This window comes from Peromyscus leucopus, chromosome 3 (assembly GCF_004664715.2).
Source record: "Peromyscus leucopus breed LL Stock chromosome 3, UCI_PerLeu_2.1, whole genome shotgun sequence".
NCBI classification, from domain to species: Eukaryota; Metazoa; Chordata; class Mammalia; order Rodentia; family Cricetidae; genus Peromyscus; species Peromyscus leucopus.
The window spans coordinates 21,055,007-21,078,097 of NC_051065.1; the positions used below are offsets into that span (position 1 = coordinate 21,055,007).

A 23,091-nucleotide genomic window follows, 5' to 3' on the forward strand; every position below is an offset into this window, starting at 1 on the left:
TTTTGTTAACTTTCCTGCTGGGTCACTGTGTCCTCTTGAGGTTCTCTGCCTTTCAGTACACAATCCTTTAAGATCCAGCAACAACCCATTGACTTCTCTGTCAGTTTGACCCTTACCGAAGACAGAGCTTTCTCCTAACAGAGACCTTCCGCTCTGGGTCAGCACACTGGTGAAGGCGGCCACTCTGCCCTCCTCTTTCCTCGTGGGGCCTCCCCAGCATACCACATTCCGTAAGTCTTTGCCCTTTCTTTTTGCATCACGGGCTGGCAGAGGGTGCCTCTGCCTTGTTTTCCAGCTTGGAGTTCCTGAGAAGAATTGTGCGGTCCCTTTGTCGTTCCTAAGCTGGTAATGTTCCTTTTGCCCCTGGTCCCTATCAGTTTTTCCACCTGGTTGTACCTCTCCTGGATTCGATCTCTTAATTTTTCTCATAGTTGACAGGACTGCCTAATCTGTGAACTTTCTACAATTACCAACTTGGGGAAATTTTTAGCTTTCTTTAAATTTTTTTTTCACTTTTACCTTTTTGGGGAACTGAATCACAGATTTTTTTCTTGTTGCTGACTGCCATGGTGGTGATCGACGATGGTTTGTTTGGTGACTTCTAGACTATTCTTTGTGGCGGGCTGGCACTCAGGCCCACCCAGTTCAGGTGGCTTCCTCTCAACTGACAAGTGGCTAACACTCAGACTCGCTAGAAGCTTGACTGTCCTCTAGTCCTTACCAGCAGGGAGCCCATGTCAGGACACATTTTCACTATCCGGCACACTGGAGAGTGAAGGAGCTGCAGAAGCGAAGCAGGAAGGCCTGACATTTCTTCCTTACCCCTTCCTTGAAGGACCAGGAAGCTAGCCCAAACCTAGGACGGGCACCTGTTCCTTCAAAGACTGTCAAGGGAAAGGTTCTGCCTCACACCTGGAGGAAAGGAACGACACAAGAGGGTATGAAGCAGAGTCGAGAGAAGACGAGAAACTTCCCAGTGAGTTCTTCCAGGGTCAGTGCCATCATGTCCTCTGTTCTACAAGGATTGTTTCCAATGACTGTCCATGCATGTGAAGACATAGTTTCTTTCTTTCCCCTCTCCTCTCCTCTCCTCTCCCCTCTTCTCTTCTCTTTCCCTCCCCTCCCCTCCTCTCTCCTCTCCCCTCCCCTCCCCTCTTCTCTTCCCCTCTCTTCTCCCCTCCCCTCCCCTCCTCTCTCTCCATGGGTGTGCATGGGTGTGACATGGGGGGTCTAAGTAGACTACACTGGCCTTAAACTCACAGCCCTCCTTCCTGCCTCAGCCTTCTAAATACTGAGACTAGACGTGTGTGGCATGCCAAGTCACTTGCCACTTCATTTCTGAAGGTCCTTGTATCAAGTAAAATCTGTGTTAGAAAAATGGGCATGCTTTTCGCTTACTAACCTATCTTGTCTTCTTTAGCCATGAATTTTGCCATGGGTAAGAAAAAGGTTTTGTTTTTCACATACCGTATATGCCTTTTGGTGTTTGATGTGTTTGTTTGTTTGTTTGTTTGCTTGTTTGTTTGTTTTGGTCTGGATTTTTCTTTGGTTTTTGTTTTTTTGTTTTGTTTTGTTTTGTTGTGTTGTGTTTTGTTTTTTTACAGTGCTGTAGATTAAACCTAGGTCCTCACACTTGCTAAGCAAAAATTCTGCCAACAAGCTACATACAACTCTCGCCCCAAGCCTAGACTTCTGACATAGGTCATAGGACATAGGTCATGCAGTTTTCACTTAGGGCTTGTGGGACCTCAGGGTCAGTCAGGGGTGCCTTAGGACTTTCCTAGGTATTTCCTGAGAACTCACAGCCTGCAACAGCAAAGGACCTTCTCAGTTCTCAGGAACCTATCAGAACACCTCCAAACACCCTTAACATCACATTCCCTAGGCTTCCTTTTCCCTTTGGTTCACTAGTTTGTGCCAGCACAAACTGCCCCAGCAGGTATGGTAAACTGTCTGTGGTACGACCTCCCCCTGCCACCAAAATAATCTACACACAGGAGAAGAGCTCTGAGTTCCTAAATCACAACAGTTGAGGAGTGGAAGCTCCCAGAGAATAACCACAGGTCCATTAAAAATTCTATGTAAATGGAGTTTCGAAGGAGACCATCACCAAATGGCCTCCACAGGGGCTGCTGCCTGGCTGTTTCTCACCAGGGATGTTGATTTCAGTATTAGCACTAAAGCACTGGAGAGGCTGGGTAGGGTTAGCACGGTAAATTAAAATTTCTCAGCTTTTGCTGCTCTCTCTCCAGCCTTGCCATTTTCCTGGAATAAATGCCTCCTAGTCGCTGCAAGTCCAGCTTCCAGCAGCAGTTCCTGGCCACTGGACCAGGACTCCTTCCCTGGAGAAGCACGTCTTCAAAGGCACAGATTACACCATTCTTGATGACATCATTTCATGCAAACTGGGCCACCTGGGCCATCTCCAGACCACTAATGCACCTTGTAGGGTTGCTGGTTTTCCCTCTGTTTAATTTGTGCACAGATTCTATTCCTATGCTGGTCCTGGATACCCCCCACCAGCTCACCTCGTACACAAATTGCTTTTCTTTTTAAATTAAATAATATCATGTGTATGGGTGCTTTGCCTGTTTATATGTCCGTGGACCACTGGCATTCTTGGTGCCCCAAGATGGGAAAAGAGGCTTTCAGATCACCTGGAACTGGAGTTTCAGACAGTTGTGAGCCACCATGCAGGTGCTGGGAATAAAGCCCAGGTCCTCTGGAAGAGCTGTAAGTGTTCCTAACTGCTGAACCAGCTCTCCAGGCCCAAAAACTCCTTTTTCCCCCTGAAATGTTTATTTTGTGTGATTTTATTAAAAGTAGTAGGGAAACTGAACTAAACTTTTCACAACTTCTTTTCTTTCATATTAAGTTGCTAAATAAAAACATGCAACTAGATAGGGATTCTGGAAACAATAATATTTAAAAACTGAGAAATTTCCAGACAAGGCTCAGATGCTATTTCCCTTTGCAAGTGCTCTGGAAAGAGGCAGCCGTGGACAGCCCCAGCCTCCCTCTCTTCCTAGCTCGTCACACTACATTACAAATGCTTCTGTAGTTACTAACAACAAAAAGACGGGGCTTGATCAATCATTCTCAAAATCCTAAAATCCCATGATTTTATGATTCTTTGTAAAAGACATCAAATACACTTGCAATTTACTACAAAGAGATATTGCTCACTAACTCTATCAGATGTGTGAAATTTCTCAAACCATTTCGAAATATGATTGCTTAGCTCTGTCCTTCATCCCTGTGTCGTTAGAGATGAAAACCAGGACGAGTAGCCCAGAGCCACACCCAGCCATGGTGGCATAGTTTTATGAAGATTTTACATGAGGGAATCATAGGAAAACTTTCAATAGAGCGGCAATGAAAACCCACCTTCAGTTTGATAGAAATCATAAATAATCGTCCATACCTTCTCTGTCCTCCTTGCTATTCTGTAAATAATTGTCCTCCATCCTTTTCTTTTACTGATTTATCATCACCCTGGTCATTTAAGAATTGCTTCCCTTGATATTTGAAGTGTCAAGGTGGAAGCCATTTTTCACTTCTTGCTTTCTTTACTATGCTAGAGTTTACATAACGATTTCATAATACTCTGAAAAGAGGAACAATAGTTCACACCTCCAATTAGAAATGGGCAATAATGGAAAGGGGACAAAATGTATGACCTAATTAAATACCCCCCAAAATTACACAATATTCCTCGTCAGGATCCTAAACTTGTAATTTCATGTGGGTAAATGCTGACAAAACAGTTATAACAAGAACCACCATCTTAGTGTGAAGGAGACGGTTACACAGGTAAAGGTGCTTGCTGCCTAGCCTGAGAGCCTAGTTCAGTCCCTGGGTCCCACAGGAAGGAGGAAAGTCTGCTCCTTCAAGTTATCCTCTGACCTCCACAGGCACACTGCGAATTCCTTTTCTCTTCCTTATACTAGTTCTGTATTTTTACATTAAATGCACGCTTACATTTATAAATAAGTAAGTTAAACAAATAAATAAAATGTAGTAGCTCTGAGGCTAGCTAGATTGAACTCTAAGTCTCAGCTTAGCCCATCAAGTGGGCACCTTTGTCTGCTCCTATGAAACAGAAAACCCTGACAGTTCATTTCCTCTCTTGAACCACTGGTGTTTAATAGCTGCCTGAATTTGCTTCAATTGAATGATTTCACAGGAAACCATCAGAAGGTCATGGTGGTCTATGTTTACTCAAGCAATTATTTCGACGTCCCTTTCTTAAGCTGTACCTCCATTCAACAATATTCCTTTCAAACATGATTAAGGCCCAAATCACATCTAATTGACATAAAAAGTCCTTTCATAATATATAATGAAAGAAACCAGGCTTGCAAGGATTTAAGGTTGACACATAAAGTTTTTAGGCACTTAGAGTGGATTTCTAGACAAAACCAGGTACAATCTTTAGTTACTTCCTGGTTAATGAAGTGAACTAATTAAGCTAATAACCTGGAGAACTGTGACACAAAGACTCCTGTAAACCAGGCTGGGAACACTCCCCGCTCGAGTATGTGCATGTGCATGTATATTCTCTAGTGCACACTAGTGCACACTAGTGCATTCTCTATGCCCAGAGAGAAGTGGGAATGTGAAGAGGTGAAGCACAGAAGCAGGGAGAAGCGGGAGGGAACAGAGCAGTAGCTCTGGGAACTGGACACACTCTGGTGTATGCCTGCAGCACTGTACCTCTTGCAGCCCCAGTGTGAGAGAAAAGGGTCCCAGCACCTCAGCTGAGGCCGGTTACCTTCTCCACCTCAGTCTTCGCTGTCTCTCAGCTGTTGTTTCAGTCTCTAAAGAAGGCATGTAAATAGGGGAAATGGTCCTTACACACAAGGAAAGACAGCAGCTACTCCAAATATACTCGTCAGCAGAGAAGGACACAGCTCACTGGTGAGCACATAACTGCGAAATAATCAACAGTCCACAGAATGTTGTTCTCTACACATCCTAAGATCACTAGGCCACTGCTACAATTTCAATGGTTCCTCCTTCACCGCCTGAGGAGGACGAGCCTGCTCTTTCCTTGACTACCTCTTCTGGACACACTGGCGTCATCCAGAACTTACTCCTGCTGTCTTTATTAACACTGTCTTTTTTTTTTTTTTTTCTAGAAGCTATCAGTATAAAATATAAAAGCCAACAGTACTGTTAGGTCTGGTGCATAACAAAGAGAAAGCCCTCTACCCTACTTCCACACACTGCTGATCCTGCCCGCTTCCCTATTCTTAGCAACTCCCCCCCCACACACACACTACTCTCCTTACCTGGGGGACAGAATAAATATTGCTATACTATAAAGTGGCACAACTACAACACAAAAGCTGTTCGTTCTCAAGCCACTCCATGTGTGTAATTACCTTTTCCATTATGTAACTTTGCTAACTCTAAAGTTAGGAATTGCCTTTACTTTTTGACTGGCTTTTCTCTGTACTTTCACTACTTCAGCTCCAGACATTCCAGAAGGATGACAAAGGCCACAGAGTCTTGGGTAACCTCCCCAACGCTCCATCGGTGTCACCCGTGTTTGTTTGTGTGCCTCAGACACCCCGCTGAAGGCTTTATGGTACTGTTGCAATCTGGGCTCCACGCTCTCCAGGCATCTGACCAAATATTTCCCTAAACTTCACTATCACTTTGGGAATTCCCTTCATGCTCTGCTGGATCTCATTTAGTGATATATCTTCCTTCTTCATTTATAAATTCCCTTCATTCTGTGGTGTACAATCCTGTCACTTTCTGAGGAGTAGACAAAAATAAGCTTTTAAAATACTGCACGTGTGAGAATATTTTTCTTCCACTCAGAGTTGACAAGACTGGTGTAGATTTCTAAGTTGAAAATCATTGTTCAGGGGTTTAAGACTGCTGTCATGCTTTTGAGTTTCTTTGTTATAACTGAGAAGTTCAGTGACATCAGATTTACCAGCCAATGATGGGAATCTTTTTCCGTGGGTATCTCAGTTCTTGGCTCTGATGCACTGGAACTCCACAAGGACATGCCTTGGTGAAGACTTCTTTCCCCACTGAGCATTCCCCACGTGTACCTCTCCCCTCCTAGACAAGCATCTTAGCGTTGTTGGTATGGCTTTTTCTCTGTCTTCATCAACAGGATCCCACAGTAAGTTGTGTTATCTTTTGCCACCTGACTCTTCCCATTCCCAATCTACTCTCTGTGTCTTTGGGAGTTCCTCAGTGTCATGTTCACAATCTTAGAGAATCCTCTGTTGTTCACTGTATATGCTAATATTTCTTTTTCCCTTTTCAATATCATTTTTGCAGAGAGATCTTATTCTTGCTTCATAAAATCAGTACTAAAAAACCTTTAAATACTTTTAAAGTTTCCTTCTCCTTTCGACATGGTCGGTACTCTATTGTCTACTCTTGTTTTTTAGTTTGTTTGTTGTTTGGTAGTTTTCAGGCTTGGCTCTATATATTTAAGAGAATAACTTTGGTTCACATGGGGCACCATGCTAAAACACAAGATAAGCATCCCTTACCACAAATGCTTGGGCCCACAAATGTTTCACATTTCAGATCTTGGTACATTTGCATAGACTTTACCTGTTGAACACTGTCATTCTAAAAAAAAAAAAAAAACCTCCCACATATCAGACTCCAGGTCATTTGGGGTTTGGATCTCCTACACCACATGGACTCAGGGTTTGGATTGTCTAGACTATGGGATTTCCACCTGTGTCATAGAATTGATAGCTGAAACAGAATTTTACTTCTTCCACATACTGGAGGCCTGATGGCCAAGACAAAGCGGGCCAATACTCAGTTTCTCTGGCTGGTAACTGGTCTTCTGCTGCCTCACTTCATGCTCTTCCCTTGTCCTATTTGTCCCTGCTGTCTCCACTGTGTTCAAATTTCCACTTCTTATAAGGCACCGATTATATCAGATCAGATTAGACTAGAGCCCATCTAAATGGTTTCATTTCTAATTAAGCACCTAATCAACAACTTCTTTTCCAATTTAGTCTGGAGTTGTTATTGCTTAAGGATGCAACATGCAAGTGTATAAGTTACAAGTAAATGCCATTCAGCACATAACAGCACATTTCTGCAACACTGCTGTAGTGTTGGACCCCTCCATAGGCCTTATTGTCACTTAAGTAGAAAAGACACCCTGATGAGTCAGCAAGTACATCCACTATTTAGGAGAAGACTCCTTTCCCTTGGATTCCAAACTCAGCTCTCTAGTGCATTTTAAAAAAAGTGTTTATCCCTGTTGTTCAAGTGAGAATTATACTCTATAGCTTTTCACGTATCACTCAACCCCAAGCTGTGTATCTAAATTAAATGACTCTGATGGGGGGGCTGATTTGTTATTGTTGTTGTTGTTTTGCTTTGTTTTTTGTTTGAAAAGCAATAGCATATTGTCAACTTATCTAGTAATGGTCCAAATTACAATACATTCAACCTCATTTTTCTGGAGTATCAAAACCAGTAAACACTGACTGGAATATACCTAGTAATCCCTAAAACTGTTTCTTACAAATTCTATGTTTTCATGGCAAGCCCAGAACTTGGAAGAACTATGGAAAGTTCAACACCATCCTGGGAGCTACCTGTAAGTTCCACACTAGTGTGGGCTACAAGATACAATTTTACTGCAAACAAAAATAATGCTTAAAATATTACTGGCTATTGTTACTAAGAAAAGGTATGTGCGTGTATGTATTTGTTTAAGAACTATTCAATTTGGAGAGAAAGGAAAATAAAAGTAGATTAAAAATCAAAACATGTGGACTCTAACTTCCACAATATAGTAGCAGATCAATTGTAACAAGTAGTTAATCTATTACAATCTTGGTTTCTTTAACTGAAAATCAAATTGATAATGGAGTTCAAGTAACATGAAATTCTTTAAAAGGCAATATACAACATGCTTAATTTCATTACTTAAGAAAAATACTTTGAGTCCAAACACTAGCGAAACTGAAGTAGCAGGAGCACAAACTCAAACCTATCGTGGATACAAAGAGAAGTTCAGAGCAGTCTAGACAACACAGGATGGTCCCTGTGAAAGAGGAAGGAAGAAAAGACTGAGGTTTAATCCCAGCACTCGGGAGGCAGAGGCAGGCGGATCTCTGTGAGTTCGAGGCCAGCCTGGGCTACCAAGTGAGCTCCAGGAAAGGCGCAAAGCTACACAGAGAAACCCTGTCTCGAAAAACCAAAAAAAAAAAAAAAAAAGACTGAGGAGCGGGCTGGGGAGGGCTTCTCCCCACGAGGGCCACTGAAATGTGCTGAACTACATTAGGATTCTCATTAGCCCTCCAGACTCTGCGATTATCCAGGCAACTTCATGAGCTGTGCCATAACTTGAATATGTTAAATAAAGCTACTTATAGTCAGTTCCCATTTGTGGATTCCTTATTTATAATGCACCCACTTGATAAAATGAATGTGTATTCCAAAGTCAGTATGTGTAGCACTCTTGTGGTCATTTGACAGCACAGATTTGCCAAAGAACCTGAGTTGCCCAGGGAGAATGTTTCTCACTGAAATCAAGTAAGGTAAGTTTTTGAATTCTTGTTTCAGGTCTGGTGTGTGCGAGTACTCGTTCTGCTTTTTAATTAATGCCGTGTTTTCACATTTGTGTTTTTCCGGTGTGTGATTTAAGATCCACAGTACTAAATGCTGTCCAGTGTTCCTAGTGACTGAAGGCCGTGATGCTCATTACAGGAGAGACAATTTTCCCAGCAGCTGCTGTACTCAGGCATGAGTTCATAGTGTTGACTAGGAGCTGGGTGTTAGTAAATAACAGATGTACTAAATAACGTGCTTACAGAACCAAACGGCAAGAAACAAAGGTACACAACGATGCAAAGACCAAAGTGTTGTGACCTAAGTTCATAAACTCCAAAGCTGCTTTTCTTCTGTGGGCAGTGTTTCCACCATCCATTGCCCCGGCTTCAGAAGACAACTAAGACCAAAACACAAGTACACTTGAACACATAACTGGAAAGAAGTGCTCCTGGTGAGTGCATTCAGAGTTAAGAATTTAAGAAGTCCTAGGTAGGTAGAACCAAGGAAAGTGGGTCACACACATCTTCTTACTCCCTTGACCTGAACTCCCATTGGTGAGATCTGCCCCACATATAAGTTCAAGACCATAAATACTATATCATCCCTGTTATAAAAAGGAAAATAATTATGGTTTACGATAAAAATAGTATTTATCTCATTATGCACATATTTCAGACTCAACTGCAAATCCCATAAATTCCCGAAAGTTTCCTGATAAAAACCATCCTTGTATTCACTTGGCTCTTTTTCGGTTTTAAGAAAGCTGTGATTGTGGAGCACAGCTCAAGGCACTATTCCGTGCAACATGCAATTGTACCACATTGACCTTACCCACGTGCACAGAGGGATCTGTGGCAAGTGAGCGGATAAAGGTGAGAGGCACTTACTGAGTACGGCACGTATGTACAGCCATACAAGATTAGTGTCCGGGATGAAAGTGTCTTAAAATAAGTAATAAAATTGCCTTCTCTTTCAACAAATAATCTAGTAGTGATAGTTTTTCCTAGTCACTCCCAAAGCCTGCCAAGGCTACAACCTACAGCTACCCTGCCAAGAAACCTCATCAATGCTCTGCACACAACTGGCCACGACTCAAATCCACACTTTGGCTCTTTTTACATTAGCCTTTCAGCTCTATTTCATCACAGCCACACTATTTGGCCAGCCAATTTGCAATGGAAATTTATTTTGACAATGTCTACAAGATGGCAACTGCAGCCCTGCAGTCCCCCATGCGATCGATCAGCCACCCGCAGACACTACTGCTACTACTGCTACTCCTTTCATACAAGGAGACATGGAGGCAGAAGTCCTCCGTGTTAGCAAAGGTTGTTGTGCAATTTCCTTAAGCATTTAATGGCACGGTGAGGAGCGGGTGTGTGTGTGTGTGTGTGTGTGTGTGTGTGTAAGGGAAATGTATCAAATGTATAACTTCGCTCTCGGCGGCAACAACTGTACCTACGAAAGGAAACAAATCCCTCATCTCCAAACTGAGCTTCTACTTTTCAGTCACTTTCTCACTGAGCACAGGGGTGGGTGGCAAACCAGGACTGCTGGGTGTTGCTCTCATGCCCTGCCAAATTGTAACTGTTGCACGCTTTTCACAAAAGCAGGGTGAGGCTCTGAGTGTGGTGACACTGGTTTTTGAATCTGTACCACAATGAGCAGAATCACGGGTAGACAGCTCCGCTCACCCTGAAAGGTCACCTGATTCATTCCCTGGCTCCAAATGCTCTGTCAATGTGGAGGAGCTCCTCTTCCATCTTTACAAGCTACACAATTGCCCTTGTCAGAGGAAAATGAGAAGTGGAACAATTACCAAGTGAAGTAAGCTGAGGAATTTCTCCTCAATTAAACTGCCTAAGCGGAGGTCTAATTAAAAAAGAAGCCGAGGCCCCAGTCGAACTGCTCTTAGTGGGAATCGGGGTTTGTCCAAGTCACTGAAGTATTTTAGAAAATCCTATACTAACTATCCTGAAGACCCTCTGCTGCTGTTCTTTAAATACACTGTGACAGGTCAATGAAGCTTTATTATATCTTAAATAGCACTGACTCTGTATCAGGTTGTTAAGGGACAGAACATAATGCCTTATTCATTATTGCATTCTGAATACAAAGTCCCAATTCTAAACATCTACACATCATTTCATTACATTAGTGGTAGTATTCAAAACCACAGGACTAGGGACGCAGCTCGGGGGAATAGGGCTTGCCTGCATGAGTTAGGGGCTAAGGTCCACCCCCAGCACAGAAAAAAGGAACTTAAAACTACAGCTCTTAAAGTATCAACTAAAAGCGTTCTTCCTATTCATTTAACATTTTAAAGATGCCAGCTCAAGTGTGCATTTTTAACTTACCTATAGGTTTCTAGAAAACTTTCACATACTGGTAGTATTGAGTCCTAGTGTAAGTCTAGGAAGCAAGGAGACATAAAATGTGCTGTGTGTGTATGTGTGTGTGTGTGTGTGTGTGTGTATGTGTGTGTGTGTGTGTATTTATATGTATGTATATGTGTTTATGTGTATGTGTGTATTTACTGTGTGTTATGTGTTATTTATGTATATGTGTTTGTGTATGTATGAGTGTGTTTATGTGTGTATGTATGTATGTATGTATGTGTATGTGTACTTATATGTATGTGTTTATGTGCATGTGTTCGTGTGTATTTATGTATATATTATATGTGTGTTTATTGTGTGTTATGTATTATTTATGTATATGTGTTTGTGTGTGTATGAGTGTATTAATGTGTGTGCATATGTGTGTGTACGTGTGTGTGTGCACGCACGCATGTGCTCTGGTCCTAGAACTTCCCTTATGATTCATATAACTTTTTTCAAATCCTGTTATCCTGGGGTTCTACTGTAATGGTTTGAATATGGATTTCCATTTGAACTCTCTATCTTACCCAGTATAACATCTAATACTGAGAAATGGATTTGTAAATTGACTAGTTAACTATTTTCATTTAGCCCAAGATACCTTCTTTACTTACAGCAACCAGAGAGTCCAGTTTATGATAGGTAGATCTACAGAGGAACAAGACTGTTTTTCCTCTTTAGTCGAAGGGACAAGTTCCCACACAGGTTGTCCAATCTTAAGTGGTCAGCCCTGGACACATGTACATTCAAGCAATGCTAAATGGACTCAGAAGGTCACAGATACACATGTCTACACACATAACATAACTTTAAAGAGACCATGAATTTTAGAGAGACAGAGACACAGGAGATGCTAAAGGAATGATGGACAGGAATGATGTAGGTAGATGGAGCCATCGATGTATGATGTTCTCAAAAAACATAAAGTCACTAAAAATTAAAATCAACAGCAGTTCTTGCCATTATTTACAGCATTCACTGAGCTTCCTCATCTTACAAAAATCAGTGTCTCAATACAAACTTGAGAGGATATGTGTCCAAATGGTCCCCATGAGTTTCTAATGTTCCTCCGAGTTACAGTCATTGTCCTACTGTGGTCACTGCAAGTTAATCAAACAAAGGTCATTCAAACAACTGTTCAATATAATTAATCTCTATAAGAATATAAAAGGTACAGGAAGCCGGGCGGTGGTGGCGGTGGCGGCGCACGCCTTTAATCCCAGCACTTGGGAGGCAGAGCCAGGCAGATCTCTGTGAGTTCGAGGCCAGCCTGGGCTACCAAGTGAGTTCCAGGAAAGGCGCAAAGCTACACAGAGAAACCCTGTCTCGAAAAACCAAATAAATAAATAAATAAATAAATAAATAAATAAATAAATAAATAAATAAATAAATAAAAATAAATAAATAAATAAAAGGTACGGGGAAATGAATCAAGTGGGTTTTATAATGCAGAATGTTATTGTAAGTGACAAGCAGGTAGGCAGAAGGGCTAAAAGTAACTCTGAAGACAGCTCTTAATGTGAGGTCAGTAGAATTCTAAACAAAGAAGTCCAAAGGGTACTTCCTCAAGTCTGAGCGGTTGGACAAGTCATGTCTCACTTCCTTAATGCATCAAAATTTATCGACTAGTTCCTACTTTGGGGAAGTGCCTGAGTTTATGGATTAAATCCAAATCAAACCTTTCTGTCTTAACCAAAATTTCTAATAATGCAGTGGGATGTAGACTATCCACTTCTGCACCAGACAAGCAACCACCACCATTTCACCTCAGGTCACATGGACAGCAAGGTGGGCACCACCGAGTCAGGTCACAGACAGCAAGATGGGCACCACCGAGTCAGGTCACAGACAGCAAGGTGGGCACCACCAAGTCAGGTCACAGACAGCAAGGTGGGTACCACCAAGTCACAGTTTGGGATCCACCCCTGCTCAGGTATGGTGGACAGTTAACTTTGCTTTATTTTGTATGCTTCTGTCTTGTTTTGTTGGTTTTTTGTGTGTGTTTCATTTGGTTTTCTCCAGATTCAGTAAAGATTAACTTCACAGATTACAATTTGCAGCATATCCAAAGCAGCTGTGGCTAAGTGACATTATGTTCACAATTCCTCAGATTAGCTGAGCGGAAAACCCTGAACTTCTTAGGAACAAGTGGCAGAAAGAAACGAGAGAATAAGAAGATGGAACAAGTGGACAGCACAAGAGCCAACACACTCTTTAAGGAGACTGTGATGGAGTCACAAAGGCCTGCTTTTTCCTGATAGTAAAGTCGTTAAACAATACATGTATTACAGCGTGAAGATCAGCATTCAACAGACTGTAAGGCAATACACAACATTACTAATGTCATCAATTCTTTACGAAATGTGAAGTGCTCTCAGGAATTTTGGTAGGGCTATACCTGATTGGTCTTGAAACTGCCCATCTGAATGGCATAGATAATGCCCAATTTCCATTTAGATTTGTCCTTTTTAAGATTCAATGCTGTGTGGTTTGGTTTTTCTCCCTTTGAAGTCTACTCCTAAAGCAAATACCTGCAGAAATACACTAGCTAAAGTACTGGTTCTAGAGAGAGGGGTGATCAGTTTCTCCTGAGGCAATTTGAAAGGACATGCAGTTGTAAATGCCATCAGTATGACTTCAGGCAGATTTGGGTGTCACCTAGCAACTTCTGGGAAGGTGGTAAAATAGTGTTCGAAATATGCATAAACTGAGACATGCAGCAAAATCAAATTGTAGAGGATGAATCATAGTAAGAAAAGCCTGTTATTTAGTAACACTATAAGCTCACCACGGTCATTACAAAAGCAACATTCACTAACCACAGACCACTAGAGCTCTGGGGTTTGAAGTAATCAGTACTATAAGGAGAGTATCTCTAGGCTGCTCTTAGTATCCCAGTATTATACAGAAATCATCCCTGAATGACTTAAACTACTATGTTGACTTGTTACATGGAAGGGTGAAAAACCACATAAATTCTGTGGCTATAAACTTGTTCCTAGATAATGCAAAATTGCAAAGCAATTAACAAATTACTCAACTTCTGTCATTCCAATTTAATTACATAGATAAGAACCCCTTGGAGCATTGAAATTGAAGTTCTTTAGCTCAGAAATTTGGTAGTGAAGATGCCAAAGCAAAAAGTCACACTTTACAAAATATAAAATATACATTAATCTTAACACATATTAATGGGTAATTAATCTTGCTAAAATGAACAAGTGAGAGGTATAATATATGAGTCACGCCTTTTGAAAGCGTTTACATTTTTACCATGAAAATATATTTACACACAGCAGTTAAATAGCAATCCATAGACAGTAAGGAACTCCATGAGCTGCTTTGTTTGATCCCTGCAATGATTCAAATATGTGTTATACTATCCTGGAATAGGGTAGGTACTCACCAGGTGAAATACAGGATGAATGTAAAATGTGTTGGAAAATAAGAAAGGTCTTAAAGTGTGTGGAAACCCAACATGGAGTGTGTTGGGAAAGATAGGGACTTGAGTAGAGAAATACTCTGAAGTAAAGTGAGAAACAGGAGGAAAACTGGTCAATGATAAATCTAGGAGACATGATACAAAATGAACATGATATGATTTTAGAAATTCCTAAAAAGCTAGACCTAAAATTAGGATATGATCAAATAGTCGTGAGAGAATCATGAGGCTATGTAATGATTTATTGGAAAACTTTACTTCTAAGGAGATGAGCCTGCCCTTGAAAAGCCAGATGAAGAAGAGAAAATAAACATGTTGTATGTCATCACAGTAATCTAGAAAAATGGGTAAGGCAGGAGTGCTGGGTGCTAAGTGGCAGCAACAAAACTGAAATTAGAAATGTTTCAAAGGAAGAATTAACAGGGCTGAGAGCCGACATGTCAGGAATGAGTGTGTGGAGTCCATGTAGAGCATTTACCGTACTTCTTAGAAGAAACGGGCAAGTGGAAGTATAAAACTGTCTATCTGTGGACAGACACAGCAAATGCACAGTTAGACTTCTAATTTACTAAATGCCCTCGCTCCCTATGAGTAGGCCTTGCCCAAGCAGCCACCTTGCACTTGTAGGATAGGTAGGAAGTGTAGGTATTAAGCCCACCTAATAGACTTGGACCTGAAGTTCAGCAAGGGATGGGCAACGGGTAAGATCTTAAACAAGGCACAGCCTCAGCCTCCTAGCCAAGGTCTATTCCCCAAAAGCAACTTGTTGGTTCTGCTTTGTTTCTGTTTTGAGACAGGCTGGCCTGGAACTCGAGATCTCCCTGGCCCTGCCTTCTGAACGCTGGCATTACAAATGAGCAGGGCCACGTCTGGTCCCCAAAATAGCCTCCATTGTGTTCGACACCATGATCCTGTAATTTACTGGGAATGGCCATATAAGTGTCATTGACATTCAGAAAATATATTTGAACCTTATAAACTAGGGCAGCATCTTAAGCTGCTCACTGTTCCCCAATCCTGTATCTCACTTTTTTTTTAATGTACACAAATGAGATTCCTCCAGAGGCAACAGTTCAGGAGGACATACAGATTGACTGTTAGTTTAGGGTTAAGGTTCCACATTCCCTTCACTCTCAAGACTCCCCTTTGTAAAACCTGGCAAGCACACATTACCATCTCACTGATAAGAGCTTAGCTCATTTTCACCCTTCCCTTGGGTTTGGTTCTGTGATAATAAGAGCTTTATCCGCTCTTCTTTAAACACATCTTTCCATCCATCTCAGCACAGAGGTCATGGCCATAGCAGCATTTTGGTGAACGCCCCTCCCCACCAGCTTCGCTCTTGCATGAAGACTCTTCTGGGGCTTGGTCGATGTTGAGTTGGAAGAGAAGAGGTTGAAGGAAAGCGGACAACTCCCAGGCTTCTGCATGTCTCCAGAGTCGGAGTAATGAGAGCATGACACAGAGCAGGCACCGTGACAAGAGAAAGGAGTGGGGGCCGAGAGATACTGCAGATGCAGGCTTAATGGTACTTGGCAACGGAGAGGACACAGAAGGTGAGGGAGAGGAAAGCTGGAAACGGCCCCAAGTTTGCTCTCCTAAGTTCCCCTGGCTGGAGCTCATGCCAACAACTAAGTCTGGGAACCTGAGACACGCTGAGCTTTGGGGAAAAAGAGACCCTGACAGAACATTGCTTTTCACGTAGCCAGCAGGAAGAGGGAGACTGAATGACTCTGTGCTTTAAATTCTATGACATAAATACCAAAATATGTCCATATCCTAACTACTTCTCACACTCATAGCTCAAGAATCAAAAGATTAAAGTCACCCAACACCATATAACACATTCAGAATATGAGCAGAAAACATGGACGTGAAATCTTATTACTAAAGTTTACTAAAGCACTGTCTAAACATTTCTGTGTAACTCTAAAAATGAGGAATCTGTCCTTGATCCAGACATTGCATTGGCTAAAGTATATTCAATAAGAAAGAAAGACTAATACATGAATTCCATTACTCCGTAGTGTCTTTCTATGCTTCACAAGATTGAGTTTCTAGATTTTAAGGACAGGAGATTTATACACTTGAATTATGATAATTAACAAATAATTTAAAACCATTAGCCAATCTCACATTGTTCTAATCTAGGAAAGAAACATAAGCTCACCATGCCCTATGCAAAAAGCAGGATAGAGCCAAACATGTCCTTTGATTAAAAAAAAAATAGGAATCTATTCTATCAATTATTATCAAATTACATGTTCTGACAAGTATTTCCCAAAGAAATTTTTCTCTATACTGTTAACTCTGAAAATGTAAACCCTGGCACATGAAACAACTGAGCAAATTAAAACCTCCTTCTAGGTTCTATAAACTGATATTGATATAAAGTATCTCAATGCACAATTTTCAGAATCATTTAACAACAGTGTCTGTCTAGGAAAATAATCTTAGTTTTCACAAAATGCTATTATTTTGAGTCAGGCATAAATGTCTAAATATTAATCATTCATGAAGGACATAACTTCATTTTTTAAATTATTTTTATTTTATGTGCATTGGCGTTTTGCCCACATGTATGTTTGTGTGAGGGTGTCGGATCCCCTGCAACTGGAGTTAAAGACAGTTGTGAGCTGCTATATGGGTACTGGGAATTGAACCCAGGTCCTCTGGAAGACTGATCTGGCTCTTAAACACTGAGCTATCTCTCTAGCCCCCAGGATATTTTTAACCTCTTTAAAAATCAACAGAGTTCAGATCAATCAGATGACACAGGCTGATATTATACTAAAACTATTCTGAGAAAGTGAAAGGAAAATCCTTTGATGAAAACAGCTGATGAGAACCGCTCAAACAGCTGGCCTCTAGAACTCTGTGACCCAAGTCACCATTTAGAGCTTCAGGGTAGATAATGCCTTGGCCACTGTGTGAGAACTAGCACTATAAACTTGGAGGAGCTCTCTATGAAGAACCTAGAAATACAGAAAGCAAATCTGATCAAAGCATTAGACATATCTAAAAATCTCAACTAAAGTCCAGTCATCAGTGAAAAAGCCAAGCCACAGAGCTATATTCAGCAAAGACTCAAATTTTCTTATAAACTATTATAGCCTTGAATGGGGCTGCATGTGTCTTCTGAATTCTGGAATCCTATAGCAAATGTCGGGACATTTGTTTTCAAAGTTAACAACTCCCACAGGTTCTACCACTTGATGGTGGGCACATTAGTGTCCACTGTCTGAGAGGGAGTCACAAAGACTAAAAGAGTTGCTATGAATCTGATAACCGGTTAAATGCATTTACACTTCATTGTATTTGGCTGCTTCTATGGACATCTGAAAAATGGAAGCACAAGTGTGAGTTATGTTTTATTAACTCACACTACAGCCAGCACTAGGACTTCCCTAACATTACCTACACCCACACTGGGTATGCAACCTGCAGGTATTTTCTCCCCCAGGGGGTTCTCAGAAAGGCACAAGGAGGAAAGCTTCCTGACTGAGCGCTCCTCCTCGCTCCTTACACACTGCTTCCTGATGTGAGGGACAGCCTGCTGGCTCCACACACCTGCTTCAAAGTCCTCTGTCGGCACCCCCCACCTATGAATCCGTACTTGGTAATGAAGGGCCTAAGGTTTTTGCTTTTTTCTTGTTTTACTCTTTTTCTTCTATCTCTCCCCTCAGTCTGAGACTTCACCTTGCTCCAATTGCCACCGCCCCCAGTATGGGCTAAAAATCAATTGCATTTCCCTGTCCCAGAGAGATCCATGAACTGCCCCAGAGCACTCCTCCTTATCCATCCTCTCGGGATCTATGCATTGTAGCTTGCTTGTTGCTCACTTAACAGCTAATATCCACTTATAAGTGAATACATACTATATTCATCTTTTCAGGTCTGGGTTTCCTAGCTCAGGATGATTTTTTTCTAGTTCTATCCATTTGCTTTCAAATTTCATGATGTCATTTTTTTAATAACTGAGTAATACTCCATTGTGTAACTGTACCACATTTCCTTTATCCATTCTTCAGTTAAGGGACAGTTTCCAGTTTCTGGATATTATGCTGAGGCTGTAAGGAACATGATTGGACAAGTGTCCTTGTGGTAGAATGAAGCATCCTTTGGGTATATGCCTAAGAGTGGTATGGCTGGGTCTTAAGGTAGATTATTCCCAATATTCTGAGGAACCACCATATTGATTTTCATAGTGGCTGTATACATTTGCAGTCCCACCAGCAATGAAGGAGTGTTCCCCTTGCTCCACAATCTCTCCAGCATGAGCTGTCACTTAGGTTATTGATCTTAGCCACTCTGACAGGTGTTAAGATGTAATCTCAGAGTCATTTTTACTTGAATTTCTTTGGTGGTAATTTCCTAAAATGTTTCTCAGCCAGTTGAGTTTCCTCTATTGAGAATTCTCTGTTTAGAACTGTACCTCATTTTTAGCTGGATTATTTGATTTTTTGTTACCTAGTTTCTTGAGTTCTTTATATATTTTGGTTATTAGGCCTCTATCAGACATGAAGTTGGTAAAAATCTTTTCCCATTCGTAGGCTGCTTCTGTGTCAGATTGATGGTGGTCTCTGACTTAGAGAAGTATCGAAGTTCATGAGGTCCCATTTATTAACTGTGGATGGTAGTACCTGTGCAGTGGTGTTCTGTTCAGAAAGTCATCTCACCACACCTTTAATCCCAACACTCAGGAAGCAGAGGCAGGCAAATCTCTGTGAGTTCCAGGCCAGCCTGATCTGTCACACAGAGAAAGCCTGTCTCAAAAAACCAAAATAAAATAAAATAAAAGTCATCTCCTGTGACAATGTATTCAAGACTGTTTCCGAGTTTCTCTCCTATCAGGTTCAGTGTACCTGGTTTTATGTTGAGGTCTTTATTCACACAGATTAAGTTTCTGGAAAGGTGATAAATATGGATCTATTTGCATGCAGATACATACAGATATCAAGTGTGACCAGCACCATTTGTTGAACATGTTACCTTTTATCCTGTGTGTATTTCTGGCTTCTTTATCAGAAATCCAGTGTCTATATATGTGTGGATTTATATCTGGGTCTTTAATTCAATTCCATTGGCTAATGTGTCTGTTTTTATGCCAATACTATGCTGTTTTTATTATTATAGCTCTGTAGAACAACTTGAAATCAGGGATGATGAGAACCCAGCACCTTATTGTTCAGGATTGTTTTACCTTTCCTGGGTTTTTTGTTTTTCCATATGAAGTTGAGAATTGTCCTTTCAAGGTATGCAAAGACTAGTGTTGGAATTTTGATAGATAATAGATAAATGATAAACTATGGAACATTGGACAATATTATATTATTCAGAGCTGAAAGAAAGGAAAAATCATGAAAAGACAGTAAGGAAATCCAAATGTATCTTACTAAGTAAAAACTCATACGCTGTATGACTCCTTCTGTATGACACCCTGGAAAGGGCAAACCTGGAGATTGTAAAAAGATCACTGGGTGCTGGGGACTAGGGTAGAAAGAGTGAGTGTGCAGGGCACAGAATTGGGGCGGGAGGGGGGTGTCCCTGATTCCATTCCGTGAGATACATGGGTTGCTGTGCTCCACTGCACTTTATCAAAACCTACAGAATGCATAACACTGAGAGAAACTCCACCACACATTGCTGACTTTGGATCTTAATGATGTGCTACTCAGAGGTTGACAGCAGGAGGAGGCTAAGTGGGAGACGCGGCCATGTGGTCACTTCAACTAAGCACTGGGCTGTACTATGAATCTAAAACTGCATTAAAAACAAGAAGGCTATTTTTAAGAAGAATGATCATTTTTCACCTATTTCCCAAATTAGTTATATACACTCTGGGAAGGGAAGGTGAACGCTTCCAAAGTAAATAAACTGGAATGAGACCATTAGATCTTAATTCCTGAAATTTAAAAAAGAGGTTAAATTCTGTGGGCTGGAAATGACTGTGTCTCTATTGTATCGCCCTCTGTGTTCTCCTATTCCCGTCTCTTCAGCCTGTTGAGGTTTGTAATGATATGCCTAGGCTGGAAAACAGACCATTGCAAACATCAGAATGTGTTTGGCTCAGAGTTCACAGATGGCTGCAGAGCATTATTTCCCTGAGATGGAGCAAGGACAGAGGACTTCACTGAGCCAGGTGGTTACAAACCCAAGGGATGGTTCTGGAATGTAGGCTTAAGAATAGAAGCAACAGTTGATTTTCATTAGACAACGTGCAGGCCTTTATTGCTGGACTTAATTAAGGATGGTAGATTGTTATAAACAAGCAGTTGAAAACTGGCATCCAAAAGAAAGAAGTGAGAAGTTGGTAGCGCTGCTTTTTGGCCTTTTGACAAGATCTAGGGTAGTAGCAAATAAAAGCCAGCTGGTGTATCTGTAAACTGAAATCCAGGATGGGAAGAATCCTTTGGATCCAATTCAACTACTACCCATGTAGGTCTTGAGATTTTTCTCTCTCAAAAATCCCTTAGAAAACATGCACATTCAAAAGAACATATATACCACAGAAGAAAACGACGTACTTTGGGTGACATCCACGAGCCCATTAGAAAGTGACAGGAAACAGACAGCAGTCCAGAGCTCAGCCTTCAGGAGAGAACGCCATAGTCTCTTCAGCAGCTCTTACAGCAGCTCATCACCCTCTAGTTGGGAAACTACATTAACTTTTGTTGGATGCTCTGAATTAAACATATCCTCTCCACTTGATTTTGACCAGATAAAGGATAGTTAGTGTCAGTATTTCATATGAGGTAACCATGTCTCCTATTTTATTAAGGTAAACTCTCACACTGTTTACCTTCAGCCTCTGTACCATTCGCTCTGCTTTTGAATCTCTGCTGCTTTTTACCCAATCCACTCAAATCCAGCTACCTCCTTTCAAGCCAAACTCATTCCTCTACCAAAAATTTGCTCGAACTATATCAAAAACAGGCAATAGAACTGCTGAAAATATTGCCTAATTTTATATATACTGTTTTATTTTTCCGTCCATTTTCTCATTTACTATCCTGTTTATACTCGTTAGAATCTTTCAAACTGACAACAGAAAGTAGAGATGATAGTCTTGATCTCTGTCTATTTTTTCCTTTTTATCACAACCATCTGTCTGCAGAGAAGGTGGGAAAGAGGGAGCACACTTTTGGTGGCCACAGTGTGAGTAAGCAGGAGGTGCGAGTGATGGGTAAGGTGTGTGCAAACAGCTAAACAGCAGTAATGCCTGGTTCCCCTCCCCTCCGGAGGTGGCTGCTTCTCCTTCTTCTCCTTCTCCTTCTCCTTCTCCTTCTCCTTCTCCTTCTTCTTCTTCTTCACTTTTCTCCTTGTCAGTCCAACTGTGAGACAGAAAACTTCTGTCCTGTTATTTTTTTTCTTCTGAAATAAGTGGAATTTAAGTACTCCTCAAACTTGTCTGAGCTACTAAATCCTACATCAGAATTAATTTAAAACCCACACAAATTAATGAAAGAGAGCCTTAGTTATTTATTGATAGAATTTAGGGGAAATTATTCAGAGGCAAAAGAGAATTCCTTGTAGAAAACAAATGGCTCGGAACAGGCAGTGAGAAGTCCGAAGTAAAACTTGGGTTTGGAAAGTATGTGTTTCAAGTCTAGTGTTAGATGAGCACTGTGTTTTTTCACAGTCCAAACTGTTTTAGTTTTATAGAAAGTACAATCAAGGCAGTCTGGGGGTCCAGCACAGTTATTCAAGGAAGAAGTAAGTCCCTCCTCTCTCCCTGCATTATCCAAATGACATCACATCAACTGCACCAACAGTGAACGAAACTCCGAGAATTTGTCTCCCAAGAATTCACTGTTAAATTTCATTCCTTGAAGTCATAGAAACACTGTTAGAGAACATGATTCTGTGCTTTACAGTAAGTGGAGATGAATTCTTATCTTTGTAGATATGGTTCGTGACTCTACAGAAACTAACTTTCTAAGTCTTTTACCTACCCAGAAAGAAAATAAATTTTTAAAAATCTTATTTAAAAATATTGTTCAGTCCTATAATCTCAGCACCCAGGAGGCTAAAACATGAGGACAAGATCAAGGCCAGCTTGCCCTCTAGAGTGAGACCCTATCTCATGAAACAAATACAAAACAAACAACAACAATATGGTTGAAAGGAAAAAAAGCGTCTAAAATCTATCTTAAAATACTATTGGGCTTAAGAAAACAACACCCCTAAATTTGACACTAGCGTGAACACTTAAAGTAAGAAAACAGGATCTGAAGAAGCAGCTTCAGAACCAAGATCTCTTGCAGGGTGCGGTGGCCAGCCAGGGTGACACAGGACATGGCCAAGGTCTCCCTTACTGCCCACCCTCTTGTCTCTTGCCCAGCTCTTTCTCCAGCGGAAACCGGAAGGAGCTTCACCAGAAGCTTCCTTATCTGACTAACGATGCATCCTCTGAAAGGGAAGAGAGTCGCCATAGGTCCCTTCCTAGGATTTTAGCCATCAAGGAACAGATTGTGAGTCAACATCACAGAAAATTCCCGGCCATCACCTAATTCTGAGGCCGGCTCAGACAACATGTTACTTGAAAGACTCTAACAAAACCATTATTCATCATTTTCTCCCCTAACCTTCTCCAACCCCAAATGAGGACCAATATCCTGCCCTTTCCGTAGCTCAGGATGCGTTGTAAACTTCAATCATCTGCGTCTTTTAGTCTTCAATTTTGTGTGGGTCCCATGTGCACGCATG

The 23,091-nt window shown here is 41.2% G+C and overlaps 1 protein-coding gene across 11 annotated transcripts in view; it reads right to left on the reverse strand.

Annotated features, from left to right (window-relative positions):
* Ppp1r9a (protein phosphatase 1 regulatory subunit 9A) overlaps window positions 1–23,091 on the reverse strand; it is a 258,866-nt gene that overhangs the window by 137,347 nt on the left and 98,428 nt on the right. The gene's annotated exons all lie outside the window — the stretch shown is intronic.